Source organism: Schistocerca nitens, chromosome 8 (genome assembly GCF_023898315.1).
Source record: "Schistocerca nitens isolate TAMUIC-IGC-003100 chromosome 8, iqSchNite1.1, whole genome shotgun sequence".
Classification (NCBI taxonomy): Eukaryota; Metazoa; Arthropoda; class Insecta; order Orthoptera; family Acrididae; genus Schistocerca; species Schistocerca nitens.
In genome coordinates, this window is record NC_064621.1 from 99987965 (window position 1) to 100006896 (window position 18932).

General features: G+C 46.6%; 1 long non-coding RNA gene across 1 annotated transcript in view; it reads right to left on the reverse strand.

Annotated features, from left to right (window-relative positions):
* The window catches only part of LOC126198821 (uncharacterized), a 102121-nt gene that overhangs the window by 72289 nt on the left and 10900 nt on the right, over nucleotides 1–18932 (reverse strand). Inside the window, exon 2 of the long non-coding RNA XR_007540104.1 lies at nucleotides 1727–1834. This is a non-coding gene — a long non-coding RNA (uncharacterized LOC126198821). The remainder of the gene's footprint in view (nucleotides 1–1726; nucleotides 1835–18932) is intronic.

Below are 18932 nucleotides of genomic sequence, written 5' to 3' on the forward strand. Positions count from 1 at the left end.
CAAAAAAATACAAAACAAAAAAATACAAAACAAAAAAATACAAAACAAAAAATAATTAGAGTAACAAAATTTTGGGAACAAATGTGTCCAAGTAACATATTTAAATGATTAACATTGCAAGACCACAAGTTAGTGTATGCACGAGATAAGCCATTGCCAATGTAAAATGCTGGTACATTAATAACCAGTGTAACCACCAGATTGTTGAAAGCAGTCATGCAAACATGCATGCACTGTGTTTTGCAGGTTCTAGACACCAGTTTGTGTAATCAAGTTTCATTCCTGTAGCATTTGGTCAGTCAATACAGGGACTGTTAATGTTGTTTGTGGACGACACTAGAACTGTCGTCCAATGATATCCCATACAAGCTCAATTGGAGGCAGATCTGTTGATCGAGCAGGCCAAGGCAACATGCCGACACTCAATAGAGCATGTTGGATAACAATGGTGGTATGTGGCCGAGTATTATCCTGTTGGAAAAACCCCCTGTAATGCTGTTCACAAATGGCAACACAACGGGTTGAACCACAGATTGAAGTACTATTTTGCAGTCAGGGTGAGTGGGATATAACCAAGAGAGCACGCCTGCTGTCAAACAAAATCACAACCCGCACCATAACTACAGGTGCAAGTCCAGTGAGTCTAGTACGCAGACAGACTAGTTGACAGCCTCAACTGCGTTGCTTCTAACAAACAAATGGCAATTACTGTCACTGAGAAAGAACAAGCTTTCATCAGGAAACACAACAGGCCTCCACCCTGCCCTCCAATGATCTCTTGCTTGATACCACTGAAGTCACAAATAGCAGTGGTTTGGGGTCAGTGGATTGCACTCTACCGGGCATCTGGCTCCGAGTCATCCTTTGAGTACCTGATTTTTAACAGTTAGTTGTGTCACTGTGGTGCCAACTACTGCTCAAATTGCTTTTGCAGATGCAGCACGATGCACCAGGGCCGTATGCTGAACGTGATTGTCTTCCCTAACAGCAGTGCCACGTGACCCTCGTGCTCGTGACCACCACTGCCAGCAATCAAGTGCAGTGGCTGCGTTACTTCAAAATTTTTCTGCAGTATTGGATTAGGAACATCCTGTCTGCAGTATTGGATTAGGAATATCCTGCTTCTTGTTGCCCTATTACACAACCTCTTTCAAACTCACAAAAGTGTTTATAATTGCTTCTTTGTTGTTTTGAAGGCATTCTTGACATCAACTCACCACGTTCAATATGAGGTGTAACACTCACAACTGTTATAGCATGTATTTAGAGCAAACCTGATTTGCATCATCATAGTGGCACTACTAGTGTCACTCTTATGCAACTGGCATGAAATTGGAGAAGAATCATTTTTGAGATGTAGCAACATGCCTACCAACTTTCATTTATGATTTAAAAGTCTTTCTCAGTGTTGCAATTTTGTTTTTCTGTCACTGTATGTACACTCCAATGTTGTGTTGCAGCAGAAGTGATGCGTAGTTCAGAAAATAGACACACACAGGTAAAATGTCTTCTTGTATTCTGGACAGGTTTTTGTTTCACAAATTTCCACAAACAAAATTATCACTGAATAAAAATTTTTGTGCTCACACTCAGTTGCCTATTTCAACAAACTGGAGTGATTTTTACAGTTACTTGCAGATAATTTCACCATTGGGCAGTCTACTCACAACTTCAGTACATTCGGCAGGTGCCCGGCAGCCCCTTGTGCTCTGTTTACAGTACCTACCTCATCACTGTAGTTTATGCACATGCTGGGAATGAGGTTCACGTACTACTGCAAGGATGCAATGTCTGAGCCACTAGGTGTCACCAAGTAGCACAAATATTTGACCACCTGCAACAAAAGATACCATAGTTAACATTTTATCTGGGGAAACAGGGAGGAGAAGATTCAGGAACAGCTGGATGCTTGTGAAGAAACTGTGTGAGTATAGAATGAAACTTAATAAATGAATGTGGGATCTGGTTACAACTAGAAACAAAAATACACCAACTAGCACACTAGGGACTGAAGGTGAACCAATGCAGAAGGTGGAAAATGTCAAGCACTTGGGAAATGTGACAGATGAAAATGGGTCATTCCACGGTAACTCACGTTACAAAGTGATGTTTATATTATGAGTTTTGGACAATTAACACAAGGAAATGTTTCTATTAAATATTTTTATACCTCAAAACATACTTTATACAGAATGCTCTATAAACCTATATCACAATAATAGTTATATTACTATATTTATGAAACCAAATATTATAATTATTGTTGGTAACTCATGTTACATTTCCAAGAAATGGTTTTTGCATACAATAAAGTAAATACAAAAGTCTGCTCTGTTTTATGTGAACATTTCTTGCAAGTCTTACACACAATACCAGAAGATCTTATAAGTATTTTAACAAAATCCCTAACATTTAATCTCCAATAAAATAAATATTAAAACATTGTGAGCAGGTAACTAGCGTTACATCATACGATAACTCGCATAACATTGTCACAGATCACAGTCAGACTTTAAATAACAACTGGAATTTAAAGCTCTTGGAGGGTTCCACTTTTGTGACAAGCTTGTCTTTAGTGTAGTATATCTCATCTTTAATTTCAGGCCACTTCCAAAACTCCAATCTTTCATCATAACATCAACATTAAACCCACCATTTTCAATTACCAGGAAAATATGAATTGTCATATTTTTACCACCACCCAGTCATCTACTTGTATATCTAGTGATTTTTCTGTTCTGTTAGTGTTTTCCTCTACAGCTGATGAAGTGGTGTCTCCTACAACTTCATTATTATAGAGTTCCAAGTGAATTTTAGAAATGTTCAAGAAAGGCTTTCAGTTCTTGATTAAGGCCACGAGATGTAGTTTTTTGCTTCTTTGGCTAAAGTTTTCTTCACCCATAAGAACTGCTCTCACATTAGAAGAAGAATTCAACAATGCTTTTACAAAATCTGTTGCATTGTTTACAACACGTTTCCTGCTTTTCACACAAGATCAGACTTTGTGTTTGACAGCCCACCAATTCCATCCACTGGCCCCTTCCCATGATAAGTTGCAAAGTACTTCCATATAATTCTCTTGGCATGACTCTTACTTAGAACTTTTATAGCCTCTGCAATATATCTGTTTTTAAACTGGGAAGCAGGACCATTTGACCAGATTGTAACTTCTCTAATATTTTTTGGTAGTTCTTCAAGAAGTCTATCAACATAGGGAATGACAGTGTTTTTGTGTGGTCCATATTATCAGATACCAACACGTAGGGGTGAGAAGTACCTGAATGTCAAATCATGGTAGTAAAAATACTAATTTGATTCTGCTGCGAATGTGCACTTTGAATTTCATCTTTAATTACAAATGTAAAATTTTAGAAAAATCGATTTGCATCATGGCAGTTAGCATCGCAGAAGGCAGTCATTCCTTATCACTCAGATAGTTCTTTGATTGTTCTCTCAAAGTAGCAGTGCTCTAAAAATTTAGGTCCCACGGTAAGAATATGATCAATAAGATTCTGTAATGTACCTTCTTCCTCTACTTTCAAAATTGTGTCATCACTCTCCTGCCACACATACCATTTCACGCTATTTTTAACTGCCAATAAATCTTGACATTTCATGCACTCTCCCAACCAACAATCAGCTGTAGGCTCTACACATAGAAAAAATTCTGGCCAGTTACTGGTGTACTTAGGGATTTGAGGTACTATGCTATGAAGAGAGTTAATAGCACAGATGAAATACTCGTGATATCTGCAGAGACACACGTTATGCGAATTTACTTTTACCAATCACTTTGCCATTTTCTTCACAAAACATTGTATGGGCTTCTTTCAAAGAAAACATCAAGTGTCGTACTTGCAACTTACTCTTACCTTTCTCATCTTTTACAGTCACAATGTCTTTGTATCCAGGTGCCTTTTTTTTTGTTTTGGTTTTAGGGCGCAAAAGTGCTATGGTCATTAGCGCCCGGTCCGTGACTTAGGAAACAGTAAAAAACCGAAAATGGAAACCAGCAGCAATGGGAACGAAAGTCATAAAATTGGAGAAACTAAAAGCAGAAGGAAGGCTTAAAAATCCACTACAGAAAGGGGTTGGTTGTCCCCAAAAAAAGCTTCAAATGACTGACGTCATTTCACTGGCACTAATAAATTCGAGTACGCCATCGGCTGAGCGCGTGTCATCTGCTAAAATCAACGATATATCAGGCGATAGCTGTAGACGGGAGCGTAACAGATTAAAATAGGGGCACTCAAAGGGTGTCTTACCGTCCACAGCTGAGAGCAGTGGGGAGGATCGCCGCTTAAAAGATGTCGATGGCTAAAAAGACAGTGCCCTATCCGGAGTCTAGCTAAAATTACCTCCTCCCGACGACGCGTTCGGGAGGAAGAGGTCCAAGCAGAAGGAAGAGCTTTCACGTCCCGCAATTTATTATGGGGAAGTGTCACCCAATGCACGTGCCATAAATGAACAATACAACGACATAAAACGCTCCGTAGATCGGCGAAGGGAATCGATTGGATAGCTGGCCGAAGAAGAGAGACTGCAGCCTTGGCTGCAATATCGGCCACCTCATTTCCACAGATACCAACGTGTCCCGGGAGCCAGAGGAACGCCACAGAGACGCCCCCCAGGTGGAGCAAGCGCAGACAGTCCTGAATCCGGTGGACCAGAGGGTGCACAGGGTTAAGAGCTTGGAGACTGAGGAGAGAGCTGAGAGAATCTGAGCAGATTACGTAATGTATCCGCTGATGGCGGCGGATGTAGTGGACAGCCTGGAGAACAGCGTAAAGCTCCGCAGTATAAACCAAACACTGGTCGGGAAGCCGAAATTGATTTGGGGTGTCGCCAACAATATAGGCACTCCCTACACCTATCGATGTTTTCGAGCCGTCGGTGTAAATAAATGTGGCGTCCGTCATTTGTGCAAACAGAGCAGCAAATGCCAGACGATAAACAAGTGAAGGGGTACCATCCTTGGGAAATCGACAAAGGTCACGGAGCAGGCAGATCCGGGGACGGAGCCAAGGCGGTGCTGTACCCCAAGTTGTCAAGAAGGTTTTAGGAAAGTGGAAGGAAAGAGAATGGAGCAGTTGACGGAAGCGGACTCCCGGTGGTGGTAGGCAGGAGGGGCGGCCTGCATACCCTACATCAAAGGAGGCGTCGAAAAAAGGTCATGGGCTGGATTAGCAGGCATGGAAGACAGATGGCTAGCATAACGACTCAGAAGGACTGTTCGCCGATTGGACAGCGGAGGTTCAGCAGTCTCAGCATAAAGGCTTTCCACAGGGCTGGTGTAAAAAGCTCCAGACACTAAACGTAATCCACGGTGGTGGATAGAGTCGAGACACCGAAGAATAGACGGCCGAGCAAAGGAGTAGACTATGCTTCCACAGTCCAATTTCGAGCGCACTAAGGTGCGATAGAGGCGGAGAAGGACCACTCGGTCCGCTCCCCAGGAGGTACCATTCAGGACACGGAGGGTGTTGAGGGATCGCAGACAGCGAGCCGAAAGATAGGAAACGTGGGAGGACCAGCACAGTTTTCTGCCAAACATAAGACCCAAGAATTTAGCGACGTCTGAAAACGGAAGGTTGACAGGACCTAGATGTAAGGAGGGCGGAAGAAACTCCTTACGTCACCAAAAATTAACACAAACGGTCTTACTGGGAGAAAAACGGAAGCCGGTTTCGATGCTCCAAGAGTGGAGGCGATCGAGACATCCTTGAAGACGTCGTTCAAGAAGGCTGGTCCGTTGAGAGCTGTGGTAGATCGCAAAATCGTCCACAAAGAGGGAGCCCGAGACATCAGGAAGGAGACAATCCACAATTGGATTTATGGCAATGGCAAACAGTACAACACTCAGCACGGAGCCCTGGGGTACCCCGTTTTCTTGGGAGAAAGTACGGGAGAGAGTAGTGTTCACCCGCACCCTAAATGTGTGCTCTGCCATAAGTTCGCGAAGAAAAAGGGGCAGCCGACCTCGAAAGCCCCAAGAGAACTGTGTGCGGAGGATGCCTGTCCTCCAACAGGTATCATATGCTCTCTCCAGATCAAAAAATATTGCTACTGTTTGGCGTTTCCGGAGAAAATTGTTCATGATATAAGTGGAGATAGCAACAAGATGGTCAACTGCAGAACGATGCTTTCGGAATCCGCATTGGGCAGGTGTTAAAAGACTGCGGGATTCCAGCCACCAAGCTAAACGGCAATTCACCATATGCTCCAAAACCTTACATACACTACTGCTGAGAGAAATGGGGCGATAGCTAGAGGGGAGATGTTCGTCCTTTCCAGGTTTCGGAATGGGAACGACGATAGCTTCCCGCCATCGTCTGGGAAAAGTACTGTCGGTCCAAATTCGATTATAAAGGCGAAGGAGGTAACGCAGACGATGGGTTGATAAATGCAGCAACATTTAGATGTGTATGCCATTCGGTCCTGAGGCGGAGGAGCAAGAAGAAGAGAGTGCATGTTGGAGTTCCCGCATGGAGAAAACAGTATTGTAGCTTTTGCGATTTTGAGAGGAGAAAGCAAGATGTCGCACTTCCGCTGCACGTTTCTTCGGGAGAAACGCTGGCGGGTAATTTGAAGAGCTCGAAATCTCAGCAAAGTGCTGACCCAATGAGTTAGAAATTGCGACGGGGTCTACTAATGTATCATGCGCGACAGTGAGCCCAGAGACTGGGGAGAAACTAGGCATGCCTGAGAACCGTCTAAGACTACTCCAAACTTCCGAGGAGGGAGTGAAGGTGTTAAATGAGCTAATAAAGAATTTCCAGCTTGCCTTCTTGCTATCGCGGATGACACGACGGCATCGCGCACGGAACTGCTTATAGCGGATACAGTTGGCCAAAGTAGGATGGTGGCGGAAAACGCGAAGAGCACATCGCCGCTCACGTATTGCGTCACGGCATGCCTCGTTCCACCAAGGAACTGGGGGGCGCCGGGGCAATTCGGAGGTGCGTGGTATTGAACGTTCCGCAGCTGTAAGAATAACGTAGGTAATACGTGTGACCTCATCGTCGATGCTGGGAAAGTGACGGTCATCGAACGTTGCTAGAGACGAAAAAAGTGTCCAATCGGCTTGGGCAAACTTCCAGCGTCACGGGCACATATATGGCAGTTGAGGCTGCAGTCTAAGGACACATGGAAAGTGGTCACTCGAGTGTGTATCATCAAGGGCGAACCATTCGAAGCGCCGAGCTAGCGGAACAGTAACGACCGCAAGATCCAAATGAGATAAATTTGTCGTGGAGGCAGACAAAAATGTAGGGACCCCAGTGTTGAGGCAAACTAGATCCGTTTGGTGGAAGACGTCTAGCAATAGTGAGCCACGTGGACAAGGATGTGAAGATCCCCAAAGTGGGTGGTGGGCATTGAAGTCCCCAACCAGCAAATAGGGGGGGGGTGGAAGCTGACCAAGAAGATGAAGGAGATCAGCTCGTGCCATTGGTGTGGACGATGGAATGTATACAGTACAAAGAGAGAACGTGTATCCAGAAAGGGAAAGACAGACGGCGACAGCTTGGAAGGAACTGTTTAAGGGGATTGGATGATAATGGAGAGTATCATGGAGAAGAATCATTAGTCCTCCATGGGCTGGAGTGCCTTCAACAGAGGGGAGATCATATCGGACGGACTGAAAATGAGGGAGAACAAAGCGGTCATGGGGACGCAGCTTTGTTTCCTGAAGACAGAAGATGACCGGCGAGTAGGATCGTAAGAGGATCGACAATTCATCACGATTGGCTGGAATGCCGCAGATATTCCAGTGGACAATGGACATAGGGTGGACAGAAAATGGAAGAATGTGAGCAAGGTTGCCGTCAAGTCAACGACTGCTCAGAGCTTGCGACCGACAGCGTGGAATGGCACTCAGCCGAAGGCAGAAGATCCTGATCCATAGGTTGTTCAGGAGCAGCTCCTGCCACCAGCAATCGGCCGGTTGATCGGCTGCCAGCAGTGCGCCTCGGCGACACAGAAGACGGCCGAGGGCGATTTCCGCCAGGTGGTGCTGTACATGGGACACGCCTTGGCGGAGAAGGAGAGGAACTGGGTTTCTTTGTAGCCTTCTTGGAAATATGATGTTTAGATGAAGGAGGAACCGATGGTTGTGAATTTGGGGTACGTGATAAATCTTCACGAGTATGCTCTTTTTTCGAAGTCTTGGTGTCTGACTTGTGGGCTCGAGATTTAGCAGAACCCGATGAAGGGTGAGCCATAGAGTGGGCAGGCGAAAGTGGCGAGGTTGAACGGGCAATCTTTGTGCTGGCCGATCTGACGACTGTGGTACTAAAGGTGAGGTCCCAAGTCTGCGTGGCCGCCTCCTTTGTTGGCCGAGGAGAAGCAAGGACAGTGCTGTATTTTCCTGTCTGAGGCACGGTGGGCTGTCGACTGGCGTATAATTTTCGAGCAGCAAAGGTCGACACCTTTTCCTTCACTCTGATTTCCTGGATGAGCTTTTCGTCTTTATAAATGGGGCAATCTCGAGAGGAAGCAGCGTGGTCACCCATACAGTTGATTCAGCGAGGGGATGGAGGTGGACAAGCACCCTCATGGGCATCCTTGCCACACGTAACACATTTGGCCGGATTGGAACAGGACTGGCTGGTGTGATTGAACCGCTGACACCGATAGCAACGCGTAGGGTTTGGGACGTAAGGGCAAACTGAAATTATCTCATAGCCTGCTTTGATTTTCGATGGGAGTTGAACTTTGTCAAATGTCTAGAAGACAGTGCGGGTTGGAATGATGTTCGTGTCAACCCTTTTCATAACTCTATGAACAGCCGTTACGCCCTGATCAGACAGGTAGTGCTGAATTTCTTCGTCAGACAATCCACCGAGGGAGCGTGTATAAACGACTCCATGTGAGGAATTTATAGTGCGGTGCGGTTCAACCCGGACAGGGAAGGTGTGGAGCAGTGAAGTACGCAGCAATTTTTGCGCTTGGAGGGCACTGACTGTTTCTAACAACAAGGTGCCATTCCGTAATCTGGAACAAGACTTTATAGGACCTGCAATTGCGTCGACACCTTTCTGAATAATGGAAGGGTTGACCGTGGAGAAGTCGTGACCTTAATCAGACCAAGAAACAACAAGGAACTGTGGCAACGATGGAAGAACTGACTGTGACTGAGACTCAGTGAACTTAGGCTTGTGAGCAGACATAGAAGAAGGTGAGGAAACCATTGTGGAAGAATCCCCCATGATTACCGGCGTCTCCGATGGCGCGCTCCTCCCTTGTGGGGGCCCTCTCTGAGGGCACTCCCGCCTTAGGTGATTGTTCACACCTCAGGTCACACCTCCCGACAAACGGACGGAGGGACCAATCAGCACTTTCGGAAGGTATCAGCTCGGGTAATCACCCCTCCCTGGGCCTGGCCGTTACCAGGGGGTACGTACGTGTTCTACCTGTCTACCCGGGGCGGGGAATTACGCGTTACCCCGTCACCGGCTACGCACAAAAATGCGTGGGTCGGCCTTCAGACACGCACAGAGAGGAAGAAAGAGAAAGGGAAAAACAAAGAAAGAGAAAGGAAAGAGGAGAGGTCTCAAACGCCGCAGCGGAGAAGAGGGTAAAGAGAAGAGGTAAGGAAAAGGGAAGGACAAAGGAAGGATGAAGACATACAGGCAGAGAAGGCGAAGAATGCGGTACATTTACGAGTGTCCGTCTCCGGACGTAGGCACAAACCATACTCCCAGAGGGGGAGAAAGGGAAGGAAAGAGCCAGAGGTGAGGGGAGGAGGGGCGAAGATGGGGGAGAGGGAAGGATGCGGAAAAGGAAGGTATGCAGCCTGGAAAGGAAGGAGGGCCACATTAGCTCGGGGTCCCGTGCTCGCTACACACGTATCCACAAAAGAGTTGTGGACCCCCTGGGAGTGTATCCAGGGGCCTGTCTGCTAATGTCATCACTTTCATAGAATTTGCTTACTGCAATTATTATTTCATCACTTATTTTTTGTTTAGAGATTCTTTCTACTTCTAAAGGTTCAACAAATATATGATACAACCTTCTAATAACACATTTTTGTTTTCTGGGTGATGCTGGAAGTACACATTTCACTTTTGATATGGCTTTTCCCAATGAAGACCTATTTTTATATGGTGGAGGGGCAGAGCTACTTGGTGTAGCTGAAGATGCTTTCTTTAGCCGCTTCCTGTACTTGGAAACTCTTTCTCTAACATTCCGTTTCCTGTCTGCAGCAATCCTTTCTTGTTCTCTTCTACTGAAACATTTTCCTGTTCCTGCTTCTTTTTCCTGAATTTTTCATAGTTTCCTTGTGTTTGATTTTATACTCTTCACCTCTGCCTTCTCATCTTTTCAGCTGCACTTAAAGGCATTCTGCAAAAATTACAAATTGTTTTAAAGTAGAAATAACTATTCCCTATGGGATTTTATGTGGCATATTGAGATAAATAAACATTAAATATGTTGAAATATATTGTTAGTTGTGTTGTATGTAATTGAGAACCAATCTAACGGCTTAAAATTATAACTAATCCTACAAAAATTATGGTAACTCACATTACATAAATAAAGGTAACTCACGTTATGTGAATTAAATATCCTATACCGGGAGAAGGCTTCCAAGAGGCAATTTATTTGAGGTACCAAATTATTAGGTACACGTATGTCAAGGACAGCATGGCATATAAGTTTCTATACTTTAATGTATTTTGTGGAAATTTTTTAAAAATTGGCATCTGGTAACTCATGTTACCCATTTTGGGCTAGGTTATATAAATGTTTTTGTATTTATCATGCTTAAATTGTTTGCCTCTAAAAATATACCAAAAAGAAGAAGTTACGCACTTTAACGTGATATATAAACCATAAAGAATTGTAATTTCATGATTTTTTCTTACCTTGAAATTGATCGTATCTTCTGCATGAACGAACTCAACAATATAGTCTTCAAAACAATGGTTCCCACAAGTAAACGATAGGTTTTGGAGGGAAAAATCAATCTTACCAACGAAATTCAATGCCCAACCTACATATGTAACAGGGGAAAATACTCCAACAGAAAAATTAATTTTTTGATAATGATTCCTCGTTTACATGGAATGACCCGTTTGAAACAAAGGCATCACACAAAAAAAAGCAAAGAAGTAACATATAGAAGTTACTGACCTTTGCATCTGAACTTGGGTACTAAAGTTGTACATAGAATTACAGGCTTGTGAAATGAAGTTCCTCAGAAATAGGAAAGAGGTAACAAGGAGAGAGAGGATGAGGAATGAAAGGGTAAAGGAAACAGTGGAAGAGGAACCCTTACACGGCAGGATAGAAACATCAGGCTAAGATGGTACGTGCAGTCAAAGAGAATGGAAAAAAGAGGATTCCCAAGAAGATACACAAAATGGAGACACAAAGGAAATGACCAAGAGGAATAGCAAGGGATAGATGGTTGAGGACTGGATCACAGTGGACACAGACAGTGGGAAAACAAAACTACATGGTGCAGGTTATGTTCTAAACAGACCTGGCCTGGGCCTGGAAACTGTTCCAGTTATTGTTGTTGTTGTTGTTGTTGTTGTTGATGATGATGATGATGATGAATATGCAGCGATTTCATGAACACAGATTATGGAAAATTTGTGGGAGTGCATGAATTTCAATATCTTGGTTAGCTAATACAGAAGAATGATTGTGACAGGAAGGCTAATAAACTCGGATCACAGAAGACAGAAGCTGCCTCTCAGTTTTGTAAAGACATGCATAATGAGACCTAACTCCTCTCAATAAAGCTACTGCTTTATATTCTAACTCAGTGGATTACTTCTGTTTCTTTTCGTATGTACTGTTGTGACCTGCACAACTTTCCAATAGAGTGGGTGACTGCGTAGGATTGCTAAATATGTAGAATATCCTCAGTATACTCTGATAGAAAACAACCTAATTGGCATACAGCACAGTCTTAACTAAAGTTCCACTACTTGCCCCAGTGCAGACTGAAGACTGTCTACTGTATGGGTACCCCACTTTGTACGAATGATTTTCAGACTGCACTGCAGGATTTGTGTTAGTAGTTTTAGTGCCCCGACTTGCCATTAGACGCCGCTACTGGTACGCCTAAGTACTGTTCAAACAGCATTAGTGTGCATTACAGTTGCAGGCAGTCAACATGGGTCTGGACAAGGTGAGTATGGCTTTACTCGTAAAGCTGTTTCATCAAAACAGCAACAGTGCTACAGCTGCTCTCCTCGACTATCGATATATATAGAGAGATTCCCTTCCGTAATGGGGTTGAAGAACAAAATTGGCAGTTTGAATTAATTTGCAATTTGGGGATTGCTCCTGTGAGAGGCAGAGGACCAACTGTGACAAAAATTGTTCAAGATGTTCCTGAGAATGCGGGACGCAATGTGTGATCTCCATGCAGTTCATGAGCTGTGTCACAACAGCTGAATATTCCACGGCTCACAGTTTGAAAAGCACTGTTAACAGCTGTGAAATAGCATCCACACAGAGTGCATGTAACTCACAGAACGAGGTGGTCATCACACTGAGCAACGGTTGTAACCTGGAATGTTAATGTGGTACACAATGAACAGATATTACTGTCTCATATGGAAATCAAAATATGTCCCCTTTGGTGTTTCATCCATTCTCTACTTCAGGTCCTCAAAGACGTTTCCATGAAGTGTCATTGTCCTACGATCATTCAGAGTTTAATTATAACAACCCTGTAAAATCTGGACCAGAAGACAACAGCAGTAATGTAAATGTCTATACACAGTCAAATGGCTGGATTTGACTAACAAGGGGAGGCCGCCAATTGTGAAATTCAGATTCAATTCATACTGCGCATAAAAAAAGCTCATGGCCAGAGGTGTAATGTGGCAAAGCACCAAGATGCACTTCTCAGCCGTTGGCGAGAAAATCGACAGTTAAAATAAACCGTTTCTGTGAAATACTCTCTATGATTAACAATTTCCTACAGTGTTGTGGCGCAGCGGTAAACGCTCGGGTTCGTAATCCGAAGGTCGCCGGATCGAATCTCGCGCCATGCAACCTTTTTTTTTTTTAATTCAAGTGTGTGTGTGTGTGTGTGTGTGTGTATATATATATATATATATATATATATATATATATATATATATATATATATATATAAATTTTTTCCAATGAAGAAGTGCCAGCGTGAGAAGAAAAGGAAGATGAAAGAAGGGGTCACCTCAAAGGCCGCTGAGGGCCTGGCTTTGAGCGAGCACTGCCGCCGCTATCAGTAGGTGGACAGTCATGGTCCATTTGTTCTATAGGTTCATCGGCCATCTTGTTAAGATGGCCGGGAGGGGGAGCTTCCTCTGCAGGTGAATGGCCAGATGTTCTGCTACCAGCGGTGCGGCCAGACGAAACGGATGACGGCCTGGGGCGGCAACCGCTGGGTGGCGCAGGAGAAGAAATACGCCGTGGCGGAGAAGGAGAACTGTGGTTCCTATGAGCCTTCTTGGAAGGTCGTTTAGTGGAAGTACTGGTCGACGGCTGGGAGTTCGAGGTACGTAGGAAGTCTGCACGGGACGGTTCCTTCTTGAAGGCCCGTGCATCTGACTTCTGGGTCTTCGTCTTGGCAGAAGCTGATGAAGGTGCTTGTGTCGTAGGGGTGGCGGGAGGAAGAGGAGACGTTGACCGCGCGATCTTAGCACTGGCCGAACGGACGACCGTGGTGCTGAAGGTCAGATCGCATGTCTGCGTCGCTACCTCCCTGGTAGTCTGAGGAGAGACGAGGACAGTACTGTATTTTCCCGCTGGGAGCAGCGTGGGCTTCCTACTAGCAAATAGCTTGCGAGCAGCTGAGGTGGACACACTCTTTGACCCGAATTTCTTAGATACAGCGTTCTTCCTTGTAGATGGGACAGTTGCGGGAGGACGCTGCATGGTCACCCTGACAGTTCACACAACGAGGAGACGGAGGTGGACAGTCACCCTCATGGGCATCCCTGCCACAAGTGACACATTTAGCCGCATTGGAACAAGACTGGCGAGTGTGATTAAAACACTGACACTGGTAGCAGCGAGTAGGTGTCGGGACATAGGGGCGAACAAAAATAACCTCGTAGCCCGCTTTGATATGCGACGGCAGCTGAACACTATCAAAGGTCAAGAAAAGTGTCCGGGTCGGTACGAGGTCATTGTTGACCTTTTTCATGACCCTATGGACAGCCGTCACGCCCTGCTCAGCGAGGAAAGACTGAATCTCCTCGTCAGTCAATCCGTCGAGTGATCGAGTATATACCCCACCACGAGACAAATTCAAAGTGCGGTGAGCCTCCACCCTGACAGGGAACGTGTACAGGAGTGTGGCCCAAAGCAGTTTTTGTGCCTGAAAGGCGCTCTCAGTTTCTAGTAACAAGGTACCATTACGCACCTGGTACACGACTTGACAGATCCGGCTATGGCATCTACGCCCTTCTGGATAACGAAAGGGTTGACAGAGGAAAACTCCTTGCCGTCCTCGGATCGAGAAACTACGAGGAACTGTGTGGCAGGCGGTAGTACTTTTGTCACTGGTGTCTGGTCAAGTTTCCGTTTATGGGCAGAAGTCGAGAGAGAAGAAGAAGAGAAATCCATTGCGGAGGAATCCCCCACGATTGCCAGCGTCTCCGATGGCTCGCTCCTTCCTTGTGGGGACCCTCTCAGAGGGCACTCCCGCCTTAGGTGAATGTTTACACCTCAGGTCATACCTCCCGAGAAACAGGCGGAGGGACCAATCGGCATGGTCAGAAGGTATCAGCGCAGACAATCACCCCTCCCTGGGCCTGATCTTTACCAGGGGGTACGTACGTGCCTTTTTTTTTTTTCGTGGTTTTAGGGCGCACAACTTCAATGGTCATTAGCTCCCAGACTACGTTAGGAATGCACCGCGGCACAAGTTTAAAACAGCAACTAAAAGGGAAAACACGATAAAAGACAGACTGACAGGCATAGGATTAAAAAACAGCATAATCAAATGTCCTTAGAGAGGTTTGTCAAGTTGATAAAACGAAGAACGCGAGCAGCTGCTCGTGGGTCATCCGCTAAAATGGCGTCTAGAGTACATGGCAGGCCAAGATCAAGACGCAGTGTTTTAAAATCCGGACAGGATGCTAAAATGTGGCGGACCGTCAGCAATTGCCCACATGGGCAGAACTGCGCCGGCGCAGCCGTCAGCAGATGGCGATGGCTGAACCGGCAGTGTCCAATTCGTAACCGGGCCAAAACGACCTCCTTCCCGCCGAGAAGGGCGGGAGGAGGACGTCCAAGCCGCGGGAAGAGGTTTCAAGGCCCGAAGCTTGTTGTCTGTAAGGGCAGCCCAATCGGCATGCCACAGCGATAAAATGCACTGACAAATTACCCTGCTACAATCTGACAAAGGGACATAACAAGAAGCTGTCCGAGGCTGGAGGACCGCAGCCTTGGCCGCGGCATCTGTAGCTTCGTTCCCAGGGATACCGACATGGCCAGGAACCCACATAAAGCTAACCGGAGAACCGACGTCGACCAGCTGCTGAAGAGAGCGTTGGATCCGGTGCACGAAAGGGTGAACCGGATACGGATCACTGAGGCTCTGGATGGCGCTCAGGGAATCAGAGCACATGACATAAGCAGAATGTCAGTGGCGGCAGATGTAAAGAACAGCCTGGTAGAGGGCAAAGAGCTCAGCTGTGAAGACCGAACAATGGCCATGGAGCCGGTATTTGAAACTTTGTGCCCCGACTATAAAAGAACACCCGACCACGTCATTGGTCTTTGAGCCATCTGTATAAATGAAGGTCATATTAATGTACTTCGAACGAAGTTCGACAAAACGGGAGTGGTATACCGAACCGGGGGTAACCTCCTTTGGGAGCGAGCTGAGGTCAAGGTGAACGCGAACCTGAGCCTGGAGCCAAGGTGGCGTGTGGCTCTCGCCCACTCGAAAGGTTGCAGGGAGTAAAAAATTAAGGTGTTGAAGGAGGCGACGAAAGCGAACTCCAGGGGGTAGCAGGGCAGAGACATACAACCCGTACTGACGGTCGAGAGAGTCGTCAAAAAAGGAACGATAAGACGGGTGGTCGGGCATTGACAGTAGCCGACAGGCATACCGACAAAGCAGTATATCGCGCCAGTAGGTGAGTGGCAATTCACCAGCGTCAGCATGAAGACTCTCGACAGGACTAGTATAAAACGCTCCGATCGCAAGTCGTAAACCCCGATGTTGTATGGAGTTGAGGCGGCATAAGATGGATGGCCGTGCAGAGGAGTATACGAAGCGCCCATAATCCAGCTTGGAGCGGACGATCGACCGATATAGACGAAGTAGGACGGTTTGATCCACTCCCCACGACATACCACTGAGAACACGGAGGACATTTAGAGAACGGGTACAACGGGCAGCCAAATATGACATGTGGAGATCAGCTAAGTTTCCTGTCAAATGTAAGACCTAAAAATTTTGTTGTCTCCACGAATGGGAGAGCAACGGGACCGAGTCGTAAGGACAGTGGGAGAAACTCTTTGTAGCGCCAGAAGTTAATACAGACCGTCTTCTCGGCAGAAAAACGGAAGCCATTGGCGACACTCCAGGAGTAAAGACGGTCCAGAGAACACTGAAGACAGCGCGCCAGGAAACATGTACGCTGCGCGCTGCAATAGATGGTAAAATCGTCCACGAAAAGGGAGCCTGATACATCAGCTGGGAGGCAATCCATTATTGGATTGATCGCTATGGCGAAGAGAGCGACGCTCAAAACTGAGCCCTGTGGCACCCCATTCTCCTGGCGAAAGGTGTCTGACAGGACAGAACCCACACGTACCCTGAACTGTCGATCCATTAAAAAGGAACGAATAAAAAGAGGGAGGCGACCGCGAAGGCCCCATGTATGCATGGTGCAGAGAATGCCCGCCCTCCAACGGGTGTTGTAAGCCTTTTCCAAATCAAAGAACACAGCCGCGTTCGGGCGCTTCTGCAAGAAGTTATTCATAATGAAGGTCGACAAGGTAACCAGATGGTCAACAGTAGAGCGGCACCTACGAAATCCACATTGTACATTGGTAAGTAGGCGTCGAGACTCGAGCAGCCAAACCACACGAGAGTTAACCATTCGCTCCATCACTTTACAGACACAGCTGGTAAGCGAGATGGGTCGATAACTGAAAGGCAAGTGCTTGTCCTTCCCCGGCTTAGGAATCGGGACAACAATAGACTCGCCTTTTCCCGCAGGAGAAAGGTTCTTCAGCATCTGAATATGGATAGAATCAGGCCCTGGAGCGGAGGACCGTGACCGGGCAAGTGCGTTTTCGAGTTCCCGCATGGTGAATGGGGCATTATAACTTTCACGATTCGAGGAGCGGAAGTTAGGTGGCCTAGCCTCCTCTGCCTGTTTGCGGGGGAGGAAGGCAGGGTGGTAATGAGCGGAGCTCGAAACCTCTGCGAAAAAGCGGCCGAAGGCATTGGAGACATCCTCAGGGGCCACAAGAACGTCATTCGCGACCATCAAGCCAGAAACTGGTGAGTGGACCTCAGTGCCAGATAGCCGGCGCAGGCTACCCCAGACAACAGAAGAAGGAGTAAAACTGTTGAAGGTGCTTGTGAAAGCAGCCCAGCTGGCTTTCTTGCTTTCTTTAATAATACGACGACACTGTGCACGTAACCGTTTATAAGTGATACAATTCGCCACTGTAGGGTGGCGTTTAAAGATGCGTAAAGCACGTCGACGAGCACGTAAAGCGTCTCTACATGCTGCGGTCCACCAGGGGACCGGTACGCGACGTAGAGAAGAAGGAGGGTGAGGGATGGAATATTCAGCAGCAGTGAGAATGACTTCCGTGAGGTGTGCGACCTGACGATCGCAGCTTGTGAAGGTTTGATCCTGAAAGGTCGCCCTGGAAGAGAAGAGCCCCCAGTCTGCTTTGGAGATGCTCCAACTAGATGAGCACGGAGAGGGGGTATGCTGCAGGAGATGGGTAACACACGGGAAGTGGTCGCTCGAATATGTATCAGGAAGTGCATACCACTCAAACCGGCGTGCAAGTTGGGTAGTACATATAGAGAGGTCTAAATGGGAATAGGTGTGAGATGTGTCCGAAAGAAAAGTAGGGGCGCCAGTATTGAGGCAGACAAGATTGAGCTGGTTGAAAAGGTCGGCAAACAGGGAGCCCCTCGGGCAGGATGCTGGAGAGCCCCAAACGGGATGGTGGGCATTGAAGTCTCCAGTTAACAAAAATGGTGCAGGTAGCTGAGCAATAAGCTGCAGCATGTCTGCCCTGGTAATGGCAGATGACGAGGGAGTGTAAACGGTACAAATGGAAAATGTAAAAGTGGGGAGAGTAATTCAGATGGCAACTGCCTGCAGGCCAGTGTGCAATGTGATGGGATCGTAGTAAATATCATCCCGAACCAGCAACATAACCCCTCCATGGGCCGGAATACCTACCACAGGGGCTAGGTCAAAACGCACAGAGGTGTAGTGTGCCAAGGCAATTTGATTGCATGGGCGTAGCTTCGTTTCCTGGAGGGCTACGACGAGCGGACGGTGCAAGCGGAGCAGCAACTTCAAGTCCTCTCGGTTGGAGCAAATGCTGCAAATATTCCAGTGAATAAGTGCCATCGTAAGAAGAGAAGGAAGATGAAAGAAGGGGTCACCTCGAAGGCCGCTGAGGGCCTGGCTTCGAGCGAGCACTGCCGCCACTATCAGTAGGCGGACAGTCATCGTCCATTGGTTCTATAGGTTCATCGGCAATGGAGAGAAGGCAAGGGAGATGGAGAAGAACAAAGAAAGGAACCAAGCAAAGGAAGGAAGAAACGAGAAGAAGTGAAAAACCAAAATGACTGCAAATAGAGGTCGTGGAACCGTCCATCCCCGGACGCTGGCGCTAACTACCCCCTTGAGGGGGAGGGACTCCTTTTAGTCACCTCTTACGACTGGCAGAAATACCTCGAGCCTATTCTAATCCCCGGACCCGCA